Raw genomic sequence first — 19,055 nt, 5'->3', positions numbered from 1 at the left:
TCAAATCAAGATAGCACCAGAAGATCAAGATCAAACAACATTTACCTGTCCTTGGGGAATGTACTATTGGAATGTCATGCCATTTGGCTTAAATAATGCTGGGGCAACTTATCAATGGACAATGACAATAATCTTTCATGACATGATGCATACCTTCATGGAGGACTATGTAGATGATTTACTAGCTAAATCATTTACCCGAGCAGAACATCTAAGCATCTTAGAAAAGATTTTTGACAGATTGGAGAAATTCCAAGTTAGGCTCAACCCTAAGAAGTGTGTCTTTGGGGTTACATCAGGCAAATTATTATGCTACATAGTCTCAAAAAAGGGCATTGAAGTTGATCCAGCAAAGGTACAAGCCATAATGGAGATGCCCCCACCTAAGAACATTAACCAGCTTAGATCTCTACAAGGATGGCTCCAGTCAATCAGGCGATTCATTGCTCAACTAGATGATAAAAGTCTACCATTCAACCATTTTCTACATAAAAATGTACCATTCAGATGGGAAGCCAAATGTGCAGAATCATTCTATCAAATCAAGCAATATCTAATGAACCCACCAGTTATAGTACCACCAATAGTAGGGAAACCACTTATTCTCTACATATCAACAACAGATATATCACTGGGGGCATTATTAGCACAAGAAGATCAACAAGGCAAGGAACGAGCTATCTATTACTTCAGCAGGACATTAAACGGATATGAACTCAACTATACATTCATTGAGAAGGCTTGTCTAACAGTGGTATTTGCTTCTCAAAAGTTTCGGCATTACATGCTATCTCACACAATCAAGCTAGTAGCAAAAATTGATCCTCTCAAATATTTGCTCAGCAAAGTAGCTCTCACAGGTAGATTAGCTAAATGTGTCATGATTCTCAGTGAATTTGATATCCACTACACAGAGCGATGAGCTATCAAAGGACAAGTAATTGCAGATCAACTAGCTGAAGCACCACTACCTGGAAAACAACCAATGGAGATCAAATTTCCAGAAAGGGATGTTCTTGATATTTCCACCAAACAATGGATGCTATACTTTGATGGATCCTATACTCAACATGGCTCAGGTGCTGGCATTCTGTTCATCACTCCTGACAGGCACACCATACCCTGATCATATAGGCTCATGTTTCCATGCACAAATAACATTGCTAAAAATGAGGCACTGGGTACAGGCATTAAAATGGCCATAGAATGGAGAATCATGGATCTAAAAGTCTATGAAGATTCACAACTAGTCATCAATCAGATCAATTATGACTATCAGATGAAGGATGACAAGCTGCTACCATACAAATGAATGGTGGATGATTTCAAACAATATTATGTACACATCACCTTTGAGCAAATACCAAGGTTGGACAACAGAGAAGCTAATGCAATGGCTACTATCACTTCACTGCTACAAATTCCAGAGCAACAGAGTCGTTACGAGTTTTTGGTAGAGCAACTGTTCTCCCGAGCCTATGACCATTCTGAATCCCATGTTATCTATTCCTTGACTAGTTTTGACTCTCCATTATATGGACCGATATACGACTATCTTAAAAACAATATCCTACCCATGGACCTATCTTGAAACCAAAAACGCAACTTTATCCGGCAAGCCGCCCATTATACTCTCACTGTTGACACTCTGTACCGTCGAGGTCTAGATGGTACTCTTCTTCGTTGCCTTGATCGTAATGAATCTGACTCCGCTTTACAAGAGCTTCATGAAGGTATTAGTGGCACACATTCAAGTGGTCCTACTCTTGCTAAAAAACTTCTAAGAATGGGATATTATTGGCCGACAATGGAAAAGGACTCTTATCATTTTGCAAAGAAATGTTCTAAATGCCAAATTCATGGCAATCTTATACATTCTCTAGCATAGGAACTGCAACCATTCACAACATCCTGGCCCTTTTGCTAGTGAGGACTAGACTTAGTCAGCAAAATACATCCTTCATCTTCAAATGGACACAAGTTCATTATAACTACAACAAAATATTTTACCAAATGGATTGAAGTAGTCCCCATGACCACAGTGATTGGGAAACAAATTGCTTCCTTTATTCTTAATTATCTAATCTGCAGATATGGTATTCCAAGTTCTATCATCACAGATAATGGACGAACTTTCAAGAACCAAGATGTGCGAGAACTATGTGACAGATTCAAGATCCAACATCATTTCTCTACACCTTACTACCCACAGGGGAATGGTGCAGGAAAAGATTGGCACATGCAACTCAATCCAACACTTTGGACATACAAAACTAGCATCCACACACCTACGGGAGCTATGCCATATTCATTAGTGTATGGATCAGAGGCAATTTTACCCCTGGAGGTAGAGATTCCATCTCTCAGAGTATCTTTGAAAGGCCTCATCCTAGATGAAGAGTATCGAGTAAACCGACTGCAAGAGCTACAACTTCTAGATGAAAAATGCCAACATGCCTATACTCACCTCAAAGCATATCAACAACGCATGTGCAGAAGCTACAACCACAAGGTCATCCCTAGGATTTTTAAAATTGGTGATCTAGTACTAAAAGAAAATCCCAGAAATCAACAGGATCAGGAAAAGAAAGGGAAATTTGAACCTAACTGGTTAGGTCCCTATGTTATCATATCAGCCTATGGATCAGGCACTTATCAACTAACAACTTCAGAAGAAGATGTGCTCGATGAACCAATTAACAACATCCATCTGAAGAAATACTACACTTGAGCAGTCTAATGCACGGACAAGTCGAAAAAAAAAAAATAAAATAAAACAAATATCAAAAATCAAGAAAAAGCAAATAAAAAGGTACAATAAAAACAACTGGTGAAAACCTGGCAACAGGCACTATTGTGAGAGAACAACTCCTCTATCTATCTTTACTAACAAGCCTTTATATCCACAGTCAGGAACTATCAGCCATTGCCCAATATTTTATCGCATTATCTAGGACATACTTAGTGTAGTCACTATCCTGGTTTATCCAAATATCCTTTCATCATATCCCACCATGGCTTGGTAATCACTATACATATCCACATTAAGAGGAAAACTCAGCTAGGGGCAGCATTGATCAAAATTTCGTCTTCAATCAAAACTTGCAGCAAACTCAGAGCATCTTGTCCAACAAACAAATCAACAATCACAAAAACAACCATTGATCACTTAAATGGATTCACAACGCATGATGGATGATTTTCTGAAGTATCAAATGTTGGCATTTTGCATGAAGTTTTGACTATTTTTGCCCTTGAATTTTTTTTGAACTATTGGATCCTCTATATTTTCTCAACGATGCATCAAGCTAGAGAAATTCATAGGGACTCCAATATTTTTTTAGTTTTTTGTTTGTGAGGCGATCACTTGTACTGTGCAAATATTGGTCTCAAGACATGATTCCAAGCATATCACAGAAGACATGATTCCACTTTGTCCATACAAATGGTTTAATCTTGTCTGTTTAAACGCAAGCCGCACTCTGGTTATCCTTGTTCAATTATACCTTGACGCTTGTGCTATCTTGCAAAATAAAAAATCATGTAAATTTTTCTCAGGTCATTATGGTTCAATTATACCATTATGCTTGTATAAATTTTCAACATATCCCAACAAATCAATGCGCAATGATGATAACTACAAATAAAGCAAAACATGTGACTATACAGGGATGACAAACACAAAATGAGGATGCTTAAAATAGTTGCATATCATTTTACAATTAGTTGCATATCATTTTACAATTAGTTGCGTATCATTTTACAAATAGTTGCATATCATTTTACAAAAAAATTGTATATCATTTTACAATTAGTTGCATATCATTTTACAATTAGTTGCATATCATTTTACAAATAGTTGCATATCATTTTACAATTAGTTGCATATCATATCATACATCTCATTCTCAAGATACATTTCACAACATATCATATCATACATCTCATTTTCAAGATACATCTCACAACATATCATATCATACACCTCATTTTCAAGATACATCTCACAGCATATCATATCATCCATCTCATTTTCAAGATACATCTCACAGCATATCATTATCATACATCTCATTTTCAAGATACATCTCACAACATCATATTCATCACATATCAAATACATCTAAGCATTGCATCATCATCATAGAAACATCAAAATCATATAGAAAGCATCATCCATAACACATCACATGAAGATCAAGGAAAATGATGTCACACTCACTCACACACACACACACACACACACACACACACACACACACACACACACACACACACATATCTAAAAAATGATCAAATATACAGAATATGTCATGTATGTGCCAAGTACAACAAAATAATCAAAATACAAAGGAGACAATGTCTCTCAGGTATGACTATCTCCTGAGGGTGACGGTCTCGTAGCAGATGTCTCAGCATTGAGATCCCCAGGTGGATCCTGACGAGTAGGCCCTATCACACCTCTGCTCTCTATCCTTGACCCAGTCTACCTGGATCAACTGGATCTCCAAGCTGTGAAACTTGGAACTCGATGCTCCCTGGGCACCGCATCCTCATAATGCCTCTGATAGTACTCCGCCTCCTTGGTTCTCAAAGCCAGCTCTCTTAGGGTGTCTCTCATCAAGCCACCCATTGCCGCTCTCTCCAAAATCTCTGCTTGAGCCTTAAATCGACCCAAACGCTCCAAAACTGTATCCCGCTCGGTGGTCAGTTGTGTAATCTACTGTTGATGTGCCAATAACTGTGTCTAGAGGTGCTGCACTAATAACTATAGGGATCTAATCTGAGCATCCTCTCGATGAGTCAGAATCTACATCTAGATGGGTACCTGTGAAGTGGTACCCCCTATCCCTCCCCCTATCCTCAATGCTGGTGGGGGTAAAACATCTGACCTCCTCCTCTAGGCCAGTTGTCTAAACTCATCTATCCCTCCCATCACTGCTATCACCTCTCCTACCCACTCCTCACCCCCAGCTCCAATAACCAAACCTCCCCTTCCTCTATCCACCATAGCTCACCGCACTGCTCTCTCCACCCGAATCCCTCTATCACTACCATCCCCACCCCTATCTCCTCTCCTCCCCCAATCTCTACCCCTCTCTCCTCTCCTCACTCAATCTCCTCTCCCTCTATCTCCTCGCCAACCTCGGCCACCTCCTCTACCATCTCCACCATCATCACCTCCACCATCCCCACCTCCCTCATCTAGCTCCTCTCTATCCTCTCTCCATCTCAGTAGCCCCTCAGGTTGCTCATCCTCATCATCATAAAAAATGGGAATCATCTTCATTGGATCTGATATCCTAGCCATAGCATGCACCGAAAACAGTATGGTGAACTCATTAGGCATCCCTGCATCCACTATCCCATAGGCATAGTCCCATATCTGATCGGCTAGGTGAAAGAACTCCTCAACCACCGCCATGCTATCGATAGTAGGCCCTCACTCTGGTACATCCTATCTCCACCAAGCATACAAGCATGCCCCCTATGGAATCCCCTGTTGTCATCCATACTACCGCAACACTCGATTATGCAGGAATCTCTCAATCAAAAAGGGCGTCCACCCTATTAGAAATCGGGACATGTAGACATAGGGCATCTCCATCCCATCCTTTGCCCATACCTTGCAATCTGTATACAATCTCCAGATGACCGTATCAGTATCATCTAGCACTCGCCTACAATGCTCTAGTTTGCCCAGCTTATGCTGGACAGCTATCCCTCGATATCCATATGCATAAGCGCACCTAGCAGGCCTATCTCTGTCTACAAGTGGCTTGGCTGCGGGAATATACTCCCACGCCCATATCTATAGCAGTGTAACCCCAACTGATAGACTGTTGTATCCCAACTAAACCACCTGATGCAAATCCCTGTATAAGTGGGCCAACATAGCAGACCCCCATGCGAATCGGTGACCCTGTGTCACCATGTCCTCGAAGACCAACCCCCATCCTACTGCCAGTCCCTTCGACCTACGGTCGAGACACAAAAACCCACCAATGAATCCTGTCAGCACTGATGGTAGAGGAGTGTAATCCAAATCAATGAACTCCTGCTAGGGGATCTCGTATCATCCTGTAATATCTGTTGAAGAGCCTATGTCCCACCCTCCTCGGTCTGCTCATAGGGTAAAAGTACACCTACCACCGGAATCCACAAAATCTGGTAGCAATCCTCAGGTGTCACTATGATCTCACCTGTCGCCAAATGGAAGATGTTGGTGTCACTATGCCACCTTTTGGCCAAAGTTGTCAATAAACCCTAGTTAATGATATACCGGGGCATCTTCAACAAAGATGATAGGCCACACCTCTCAATGATATCCTTGTCTGCCTGTGTCAATCGTGGTATCAATGACCACGGTCTCGGAAATCGCTCTCATGACTAAACAACCCCAAGTTGCTCTTGTCATAAACAAAACATGTCCAATATCAGTTTCCTCATCATATCAATTCATATCAAAATCAAATTAATATCAACTTGAAACATTGAAAATCTAATCAAGTTCCACATCATATCAAATCAATATCAACTTGTAACACAACTCAAGTTTCACAATCATATCAACTTGTAACACAACTCAAGTTTCACATTCATATCAACTTGTAACACAACTCAAGTTTCACAATCATATCAACTTGTAAAACAACTCAACTTCCACAACCATATCAACTTGAAAAACAACTCAAGTCTCACATTTATATCAACTTGAAAACAATGCATATCAAATCAAGTTCATATCACACCTCCATATCAAAATCCACATCATATCAAATCAACATCAGATCAACATCAACTTAAAATATTGCAAATCAAATCAAGTATCTATCAACCAAACCATTTTGGAACTCATATTGGACAAAATATCAAAACAATGACAGCAGACACGCAAACTGACATTCGCACCCATCCCGGAAAAACTGGCAAACACCTACCTCTCTTTCTTCATCTCATCAAATCCTATTTTTCTACCTCCGCGCTAAGCTCTTTTACCTACGTGCTAAACTGCTAGCTATGCGCTATCCAACCTTCTCCATGCACTACAAAATTAATCCTAAGCGCTAGCCTGCACCTATGCGCTAACCTAATCCATCAAAGCGCCACCTAAAATACCCTCTGCGCTACTTCTAGGTTATGCACTATCTTACTTTGGTCTTGCGCTGCGAACCTAACCCTACGCACTAGGTCATACCTACGCGCTATCCTACACTACCCATGCGAGCCCCTGCTAATCCTATGTGCTAGGTCTTTCCTACACGATACCCTTTTTCCCCTACGCGCTACCATGTGCCCCTGGTGCACTAAACTATTTCAATGCGTTACCCTAACCCACCCTTGCGTTATCCTAACCTACCTGGATGCTACCCTACTTCATCAAATCCTATGCGCTATGGTATTTATTATATGCGCTATGGTTTTTACCCGATGCTCTAAACCGTTAAATCCCTATGGAAAAATTCAAAAACATGCCTAAAAATGATAAAATAGACATAAAAAAGGGGTTAAAAATGATGACTTACCGATCATCCATATGTGGCTGGCCTCTGATACCTCCGGACACGCTCAAATCGATGAGAGGCAAAAGGAATTGGCATTTTGTCTTTTTCTCCAAGTGTCACTTTCTCCAAAGTCAACAAGCACAAATGAGACAAAATAAATCACTTTTTACCTTTTTATAGGGTAAATGAAAATTAGGGTTGTGTAGATGAGCACGTAAATTGCTCGTAGTCTTATAAATAACCCTAGCAAACATCATTATCAAGAGATGAATCAACTTAACACATTCAACATAGACAAAATTTTGAAATGCAATCAAAATTATCAACTCAAACCAAATTTTCAATTTTTTGATTCATCTCCCGAGGGGGCATTATCAACATCATTTATCAAATCTGGGGCATGACATGAACATCTCAACATGACATCACACTGATCATAACAAAATCATGATGACACATCATTTTTCTTTGAGTCAACATGTGCACACACGTCACTTCAAAGAGGGGCAAAATGTAGACATATAAAAATGACCATATTCTTAAATGAATATTTAATGTTCATTTTATTCTCATTCCTCTATTTAGTTAAATCTAATTTAATTAAATCATCCACATTCTTCTATTTAATTAAATAAATTATTCAATTTATTTATTTAAATTCACTTAAGTCTTTTATATCATTTAATTGAATAAATCATTTTTTTAAATTAAATCCCTTCTCTCTACTTTTTAATTAAATTTACATCTAATTAAATAGTTCACCCCAATTAAATAAATCTAATTTATTTAAATCCCCAATTTGCAACCAAATTAAAATAAAGCAATTTATTTTAATTAAATCCTATTGTCCCTCATCCACTTGCATTTTCCTACATCTCCCACTTGCCTCCTAACCCTCTTCTAGAACCCATCTAATCCTGATCAATTAGCCTAAACCCATGAATTATCCCCTTTCCCTAAATTTGAGGAGGTCACTTCTCAAATTTTGAGTAAAGTCTTCAAAAAGCATTAAAGCCTTTATGTCTTAAACAAGCTAACTTGTTGAAAACCCCCAAATTTGGAAGGACTCTTACAAATTTGTCCCCAAAGTCTTCAAACCATTAATGGTTAACTAACCCTTAGTGGCATGGTTAGAGACTTTTTGCCTAATTTAACCTTCATCTAACCCAGGGGTCTCATCAAGCATTCATTGCTTTGACCATGGTTATCCCTTTAACCTTTTTACAAGAGTTTATCCTTTGGGTAAAATCTTTATCCATTGGATAACCCTAACCTAACCTTAACACTTACCTTCTAAGGTAACCATGAGGTCTTCTCAAGCATTTAATGCTTCTTACCTCTTGTCTCAAGCAGTCTTATGTTGACAATTGTCACCATTTCATTGGTGGAAATTGTAAACATGGATTGATATCTTTCAATCTTGACCCTTGATAAACTCCTCCAATCTTGACCATCCATTACCTTATTTTCCCTATAAATAGAGCTCTCATTCCTCCATTTTTGATCATCCAAGTTCTTAGAATCACACTTATACTTAATTTTAACATACATCTAGCCTCTCTTTGTAATAGAAATTAATCTAATAAGCATTTTAGAGCATTTCTATTATCATTAGCTTAAAACATATAACTAGCATATCATGTTAGGATAGTATTGTTACTAATCTTGTCATCTTATCATCTAGTTTAACTCATTTGTAGAATCATGCATAAATAGGATGCATTCATGTTAAAATTAATCTAAAGCATCCCTTGTTCTTGCATTTTTCATCCCTAAGTCACTTTGCTTAGTGATCTGAGAGCAAAGGCATTGGCTTAAGGGACCTTGTGAGATTGAGAACCATGGAACCTACCTTGGGAAGTTGAGCTATCCTTCATAGCTCCATAACTTGCACCAAGAGTCCCATGGGTGTGTGTGGACAAGTCCTTTGAAATATTTTCACTTATTGAGTTTCATTGAACCTCTTTCCCGCATACACCTACCTTCGTGACAAAGAAGATATCTGCTATGCAACAACGTCATAAATCCAAGAAAGAGAGGGAATACTCTTCAAGCCAGGATAAGATAGTTGAAAAGAAATATTTTGATGCAAGTGTAAAGGAGATCCTTGGAGGATAAGAGATCTTTGTTCAAAAGACATCTACCCCCTAAGAGGAGTTGTCTTAGACAAATATAACATCTTCTAGAACGAAGTGCAAAAGAGAACAAGAATTCAATCCTTCCTCCTATTGCTAGGTGAAAGGGATTCTTGATGAAGGATGACTCACTTTTAATCTAATGGGGATAGGTGAATTTATTATAGATGTACATAACCAAGTGTGAAAGAGGTTGTAGTCAAGGACTTACACCTCTTTTATAAGAGAGAACCCTTGAGCAAACAACAACATTTTCACACAAGGAATGACATCAAGTAATAAAACTCACACCTTCCATAACATAGGAAAGAGTTTATCCTTAGAGATAGAGAAAGAGCAGGATCATTGCCCCCCAAGCTAAGGGACAATGAGAAGAGCTTACACAATCGTCTAGAGAGAGATTAAACATAAGAAAATGCACAATGTACCTTCATGAATGCATGGAAGGAAAGACATTAGTATATGTAAAATGCATGTCTCAAGAAGTGGTAACCTTTGAAAGAAAGAGAAAAAAAAACATCACATATTCCCCAAGGGGGATTAATTATAAAAACATATCATTTTAAGAAATGATAATCACATATGAAAAATGAAGCTCCTAAAGGAAACATTGATACATGAGATAAAAAGAAAGAAAGATAAAGGAGTAAATATCCTTTCCCCCCAAGTGAGGAGGACAAAGAGAAACATTACACATTTTCTAATGGTGAGTATTGGCAAGTGATATGCTTTCCTAGTGGAACAAATCCTTGCCAGGAAGGGGTACATACTTCTCAAGGAGATCATTCTATGTTGAGGGACATATCATACTTATGAATAATCAAGACCATAGAAGAGGTAAGTTTTTCAAGAGAATGAAGGAAAGAGAAGAAGTGCATTACTCATTAAAGAAACTGCTCTCAAGCAAAGAGAAAAACCCAAGAACAATTATATGCTCACATAGGAGGAGTCTTATGCAAGAAAAGAGATGTAATAATGAATAATGTACAATGAAGAGATGAATATATAGAAAGAATAAAGAGAAATGAATTTCATATTGCTGCCCCAAAGTATGTAAAGTTGAAACAACACCACCACAAATGATAAAAAAAAAAGTCCCCAACTAAGTTGACTATTTATGTGATAAGGGTGAGGAGCAACATGAAGAGATAATAAGTGCTAAGAGACTATTTTGATGTCAAGGAAGACAATTAGATCTATTGTAAGAGAAATTTGTGCAAGATCATATTGCTTTTGAACAAATTTCTTAAATGCATAACATTTCCCAAGAGAATGTGAATGTAAAACATTAAAAAGGAAATGTTCTTATCATACTTCAATCTCCAATAGATTCTTGCAGCCAATTGTTCAAGGTAATAGATATCGTCATGACATAAAGGAGAAGGATTATTAAAAGAAGAATGATTATTATCCACAACTCTAATTTTGCCACTATCTATGCCATATTCAATATATTCTTAAAAATTAGGGCAATCATCAACATTATGGTCATGGGTTTGATGAAATGAACAAAAAGGATGTTTTGAAGAAGCATTCTTGCGGGCTTGTTTGATTTGTTGTCTTTTAAGATAATTTTCAAAATTTTGGAGCCTAAGGAGTTCATCCGTAGAAAGAGGAGCATCATTTACTAAGCCTTTTGTAGTAGTTTGTGTAGGAGGGTTTATAGGGACACAAATTCCTTGCTCAAATTTCCCAATTCCTTCTCCTTTAAAACCTTGTTTTGTTATTATATGACAACCACAACTATAAGAATATTGCAATTGACTAGATGGAGGACTAGGATCATGAATTTATTTCAAATCTGATGTATAAGGGGGAAGAAAAGGATTTGTAGATGAAGAAGGAGTATCATGTGAAATGACAATCTCCTTTCCTTTATCAAGCTTATCCTTTGTGGGGGATTGGGGATGAACATCTTCATCATCTAGAAGCTCATTTTTTAGGTATCTCTATGTGAGGGGAAAGATCATGAAAAAAATGCATGACATCATCCTCCCTACATATACTTTGATGTTGAAGATAGGTCTTAGGAGAATAAGGAGGATCTAAAGATGTAAGAATGTTAATGTTTTGATTTTTCCCCCCTTTCTCAAGGGTATGTGTAGAAGAAGATGGGTCCTTATCACTTTCCAATGCTTGCACTTGTTTAAAGAGAGCATTGGTTAAAGAATTAGGTCTCATCTCATCCATACAAGATACCCTAGGAGATGTACAAGGGTTAGAATCTACAAAATCTTTAAGGTGATTAACATAGGAAATGCATTTTGTTAACAACATCACCATAATGCAACATAAATGATACATGAAAGCTTTGAGGTCTAATTGAAAAGGAAATAATTTGGAAATCCTAACAACACAATATGACCAAGTGCTATGAATAAAGAGAAGAAATAGGAAATGAATAAAACCCTTATCCAACACATGATTGTAGTAAATAGATGTAACAAAACAATGTAATCATATGCGAAAGAGCAAGTAAATCCAATTTATTAATTGCCATTGAAAGTCTCTTAGTTAAAATCTTAATTTGGTGGAAAAGAAGATCTAAAATTAGGACCCTTTTATGAAAATTAATTTGAAATTTAAATTTGATAAAATTTGAATTTGTGTTTGACCTTGGGAGGTGTTAAAATTTTAGAAAAAAAGTCAGGGACCATGTTGAAAGTGCACACGGTTCGACCAAATTTTTTCCAAATTTTTAGGGATGATAGATATTAAGATTATATTGTAGAATCCAAAAAAATAGTTGATTTGGAGATGTCTAGATCGGTCAAATTGGCAGTCAAAGGTCGAAAATAATAGGATCTTAAAAATTAGGGTTTTGTTGCTTAACCACTCAATGTTCAGAATAAAAAGGCAGATTTGAATTTCAATTTTGAAATAAAAACTAGATCTAAAATGAGCAATTAAAATTTTGCACTTCACAAGCTTAATTTCCTCAAAATGAAAAATTAGGTTTTTGATGCCATTAACCTCTAAAATCTGCAAATAGATCAAACTTGGAAATGCAATTTTGAAATTCAAATTGCACTTAATCAAATCTAATAATAAGAATTCAGAATTAATGTGTAAGACATTGAGTTCACCAAAATGTAAAGTGGAAAATTGGATTCTAGTGACTCCCCACCTACGAGAGAGAAAGGAAGTCACTAGAATGATTTTCACTTCCAGGAACTTTACATTCAAAAGAGGGGCTTGAATCCACTAGATCCGAATCCAAGGGAAACAAGGATGTGAATTCCAAGTGGATTGCAAGGGTTGTGTAATTTTCCCTCTTTTGTAAATGAGAAATTTGACTTGTTGACTATGTAGGAAAGAGAGATAAAATGAGTGAAATGAGGAGCTACCGATTTTAGATCGTGTTGTAACTTTGGATATGAGATATTTAGACCGATACGGATCTGCCCTACAAATTTGGAGAAAAGTCATCAGGATCATGTTGAAAGTGCACACAATCCTCCATATAATCCGTGAAATGAAGGGTTATTTTGCCTCTTTAAATGGAGTCCAGATCTGAAAATATAGTTGTGCACTTATAACCTACACACAGAAAATAAGGGAAGAGGGGTTGTGGATAGGGGTTTCCCTCAGTCAAACCCTGGTTGAGGAATCAACCATGAAAGAATGTAATTGCAAATGCTTGAATGTAAACAATGGAAATGTATACCTTGTAGATTTGCAATTTGTTGATGATGGTTGCTTTGCTTCTTGAATGTAATCACAAATTTTGCATGAAATGGCATGTAACATGATAAAACCCTAACACACACATATTCTTGTAAATGAATTTTGTAAATGTTTCTTCAATGGATGAATGAAGAAGACACATGAAGAAGAAGACTTGATGGATGCTTTAAGAAGACCTTTCGCTTGAACTTCACCTATCATATCTTTCCTTGTTTATTTTCTCCCCCTACAAATGAGAAGACTAACTCCCTTTTATACATGCCTTAGAGAATTAATCCTTCTCAGAAAAGGCCGACATCGGGGAAGTTTAGAATCCCAAAATGCAGATAGGTATCGGGGGACCTATCTTGGGGCCACCCTAAGAGGGGGGGACAAGGGTGCCATGCTCCTATCCTACCCTATCTTGGGGTCTGGACAGGGTCCTGAGGCCATCTCATGGCTTAAACAAGGAAAGGTTCAAGGTGAAGATGCGAAGAGAAGTCTCAGTTGGGAAGGAAGATGTTGTCTCCAAGGTGAGGACCTCAAACGTGGTTAAAATTACTAGGGTTGCAATTTTATGACACTACAATTGTAAATGATGGAATAGTGGATGCTAACACTGTAAAACCCAAGAAACCAATAATCAACCTATCAAATCATACCTTGGAAATCAATCAAGATAATAAAAAACCAAGATTACCCTCCACTAGATTTCACAGAAAATTCACACCTATTGGTGAACCACTTGAATCAACATTAAAGAAACTCATTGTAAACAAATTGATTACCTTACTGGAAGTAAGATATTTTGAACCAAAGGTTAAACCTACTTGGTGGAACGATAATCATTACTGTAATTATCATCGAAGTAAGGGACACCAAACAAATGATTGTCAATGATTAAAACATGTCATTCAAGATTTGATAGATAACAAGGTCATAATTGTAGATGGGAACACAACAAACGTATCACACACGACATTCAAAACTCCCCTATCAAACTATAAGAAAGGTGAAACATCAACAACGCAAGATGGAAAGGGTAAGAAAAAGGTTAATTATGCTCACATGTATGATAATATGGTTAATGTTATTATAGTCAAAGAGAAATCACAACTAGAACCTACACACGCTATCACACACAGTAAAGCTAAGGTCACTTTACAAGGACGCGCAACGAATGCACCATCCACATCTAAACAATACAACATAGTGGACCAATTACAAAAGACCCCTCTGTAAATCTCAATACTAGAGCTCTTAAAAATATCACCCACACAAAGAAATTTTAGAAAAGGCTCTAGTAGATACCATGGTCCCCAAATACTTGGGCGTTGATCAATTCCAAACCATGGTGGTACATCCCATAGCGCCTCATTGCTTATCCTTCATGAAATATGATGACATGTCCTTGCAACATCCACATAATGCTCCTTTGCATACCAAAGTTCTAATTCACAAAACACATGTAAAACATATCCTAATAGATGGAGGATCAATCCTAAATATTTTTTCATTAAGTCTTGTTTGTACCTTAGGCTATTTTGAAGAAGCAGTGGATCCTCACAAAAAGATTATAATCAAAGCCTATTATGAAGAAGAGCAATCCTCCAAAGGGATTGTAGTGTTGCCAATTAGAGTTGGACCTACACAAAAGGATATAGTATGTCAAGTGTTGGACCTTAATTTGTCTTACAATATACTCCTAGGATGACCTTGGATCCATGACATGCAAGTTATTCCTTCAACTTACCACCAGTGCCTCAAGTTTCCCTATAATAGATAAGACATCACCATTATAGTAGACTCAAATCCATTTCAATATTGCAGTAACATGAAACTATTTCAAGAGGTCATTGTTCTACATAATAGAGAAGCATCCTCTTCTACTACACAGCCTAAGGAGAAGGTCTTTTCTTTAATCTTGTCAAGCTTTGAGAAAATAGTACAATTAAATGACAAAGGCATAGGAGAATATTCACTACCAGAGCTACCACTCTCTCCAAGATCATATGAAAAATCATCAAATTTAAAACAACAATCTATCTCAAAGCCACTTAAAATTGTTGATGGATCATTTGTCAAAGCAGGTACCCTTTCCAAGGAGACCGATGACAAGGATATTTTTCAATGGTTATAAAAAGATGAAATATAATCCCAATCAGAAGTCAATAATGTCAGTATCTAAATAGAACAACATCGAAAAGGATATGATATCATGAGGAAAATGGGATATGGTGGCAGTGGTCTTATGGGTAAAAGAAAAGAAGGTATCTTAGAACCAATACAACCTCCTTCTCAACTTCCTAAGGATAAATCAAAATTAGGGTTTGGACAGAGTAAAATATATCCACAACAAGAAGGAAAATCCCATAGTCAGTAAGAAGAGGAATATTAACAACAACAAGAAGAACTTGTCATTGAGAGAGAAGAAGAAGTTGCACGTAAGCAACAAGAGGAAGCTACCCATAAACAATAAGAAAAGGTCATTCACAAACAACATGAAGAAGAAGAGGCTCATAGGAAACATGAAGAAGCAAAGGAAAGAAGACAAGAGGAACTTTCTAAAAAGCAAGAAGAAGCTACTCACAATCTATATGAGAAAATTTTCAGGTTACAAGCTTCTAGTGAAACAAATTCTAGTGAATGGGAATAGGATTCATATCATTCTGAACATCCTTCTGGAAGATTCATGTCATGTAAAATATGTTGACGTTGATTTAGTTCACTCATATCAAGGACAAATGTAAGAGTATAGACTACTTAAAATGGAACTAAAATATATCAATTTTGACCTCCATTGAGGATGATCAGGAACTACTTGCTGGAGATTATTTTGAGGAAAGTAACGTCTTGGACCTAGAAATAACCATTGAAAACTTTGATATCTCTATCATGACCCTTAGTGCTCTTAACACACAACAATATGATGATCCTTTACCTTTAGTGCATTCTGAGCTTATTGATTGGGAAAATGAAGGACCCATTGAGATAGATACTTTACCTACCGATCATGTCATTTCCTTTTACCTCAATGCAGTTGAACCTAAAACAACTTCCACCAGTGAATCTAGTAATGCATCTTGTACTCGAGGGGGTGCCAAACCTCTAAAAACAAATATTAGGTCTATTGCTGAAAACCAGTTAATGGCAATATTAGATCAAGGAAAAGTAAAAACAAAGGATGTATCTGATGGTGAAAACCTCCTTGAGGCACTAGAGGATGGGAGAATTGACACTCTACTTGAGTACTATTAGGAAAGATCTTCTATATTGATTGAGCCAATAGAAGAAGTCAACATTGGAACATTAGACAAGCCAAATATTTTTCATCTAGCAGCATCATTATCAGAGCAAGAGAAACAAAACTATATTGAGTTTTTCAAAGAAAGACAAATAAATTTTGCCTAGTCATACGCATACATACCAAGGTTGGATCTGGATCTCATCATGCATCACTTAAATGTCTCTCCCAGAGGAAAATCGGTAAAGAAAAAGATAAGAAAGATGCATCCTCATATAGCCTTATTGGTTAAAGCAGAACTCAAGAAATTGCTAGATGTGGGGTTTATTAAACCTATAGCATATCCAGAATGGGTATCCAATATAGTTCTTATTTCCAAACTAGACAAAAGTATCAGGTTGTGCATAGAATTCAGAGATCTAAATAAAGCATGTCTGAAGGATGATTTTCCTTTACCAAACGTAGACATCATTGTGGACTTGATAGCTGGGCACACTATGTTTTCTCTTATGGAAGGTTTCTAAGGCTATAACCAAATCAAAATAGCACCAAAATATCAAGAGAAAATGGCCTTTACATGCCCATGGGGTACTTTCTATTAGAATATAATGCCTTTTGGACTCAAGAACGCAAGTGCTACCAACCAAAGGGCGATGACAACATTTTTTCATGATATGATACATACCTTCATGGAATATTATGTTGATGATATATTGGCCAAGTCACACACTAGAGAAGCACATCTGGAAATCCTAGGCAAGATCTTTGATTTCTTAGAGAAATACAAGCTATGGCTGAATCCAAAGAAATGTGCATTTGGTGTCACATTGAACCGACTCTTGGGATATATTTCTTCAACACGAGGAATTCAAGTTGATCCAGATAAAGTTAAAGAAATCATGGAAATGGAATCACCCAAAAAAATCAGTGAGCTAAGATTGCTTCAAGGAAGACTCCAGTCCATTGGAAGGTTCATCTCCCAACTAGCTGATAGATGTCATCCTTGCACTTGCCTGTTGCATAAAAATGTCCCATTCATATGGGATGACACATGTGAAGAAGCCTTTAATTAAATAAATGAATATTTGATGAATCCACCTGTTATAATGTCACCAATCGAAGGAAAGCCATTATTATTTTACATATCAGCCACTGATATATCCTTAGGGGCTTTGTTTACACAATTAGATCATGAAGGGAAAGAATGAGCCATTTACTATATGAGTAGGACCTTAGTCTAATATGAGATCAACTACTCATCTATTGAGAAGGCATGCTTAGTAGTAGTATTCACATCCCATAAGTTGTGACACTATATGCTAACCTATTTAGTGAAGTTGATAGCCAAAATTGATCCATTAAAATATCTTCTCAGTAAGGCAGCCTTAATAGGTAGATTGGCAAAATGGGTAATGATTTTGAGTGAATTTGACATTGAGTACATTGACAAAAAATATATAAAAGGACAAGTGATTACTGACTGACGAGCAGAAGCATCACTCCAGGATGATCATCCAATACATGTTGAATTTCCAAATGCTAACATTCTCATGGTCAACAAACAAACTTGGCAGATGTATTTTGATGGTTCTAACACACAACATGGATCAAGGGAAGGCTTTCTATTCATCACACCTCAAGGTCATACCATCCCTAAACCATACATGGTGAATTTTATTTTCACCAATAATATGGTAGAATACGAGGCATTAGTCATAGGAATCAAGACGGATAAAGAATGGAACATCACAAGTTTACAAGTTTTGGGAGATTCTCAACTGGTCATCAACCAAGTCAATGATGATTACCAAGCAAAAGAGGATAAACTAATTCCCTATAAGAAGACGGTTGATGATTTTAAAAATTACTTCATGGACATTTCTTTTAAACAAATTCCAAGGAATAACAAAAAAGCAGTCAATGCCATGGATACAATTGCCTCCTTGCTCCAAACACAAGAAAACCAAGATCGTTAGGAATTCCTGGTGGAAGAATTGTTTTCCCCTGCTTATGACTATCATGACACCCAAGTTATCTATTACCTAGTTGGATCTAATTCTTCTTATTATGGCCCAATCTATACCTACTTGAAAGATGATATTCTTCCTCTCGACCTACCAAGAAACCAAAAACAAAATTTTATTTGACAATCCACTCAGTACACTTTTGTTGTAGATACACTCTATAGATGAGGTCTAGATGCTACTCTCCTCAGATGCCTTGAGCAGGAATAATCTAAGAAGAATTTAATTGAAGTCCATAACAACATCTGTGGTACTCGTTCAAGTGGTCTTACTTTTTTTAAGAAACTCATACGATTGGGCTAATATTGGCCTATTATGGAGAGAGATTATTTTCAATTCACCAAAAAGTGCAAGCAGTGTCAAATCCACAATAGTCTTATACATGCAACGACATAGGAGATCCATGCCTTGGTGGCATCTTGGCCATTTTGTCAATGGGTCTCGATCTAGTAGGAAAATTTCATGCACATTCTTCTAATGG

This window comes from Cryptomeria japonica, chromosome 2, assembly GCF_030272615.1.
Source record: "Cryptomeria japonica chromosome 2, Sugi_1.0, whole genome shotgun sequence".
Lineage (NCBI taxonomy): Eukaryota > Viridiplantae > Streptophyta > Pinopsida > Cupressales > Cupressaceae > Cryptomeria > Cryptomeria japonica.
Note: the sequence above shows the minus strand (reverse complement) of the source record.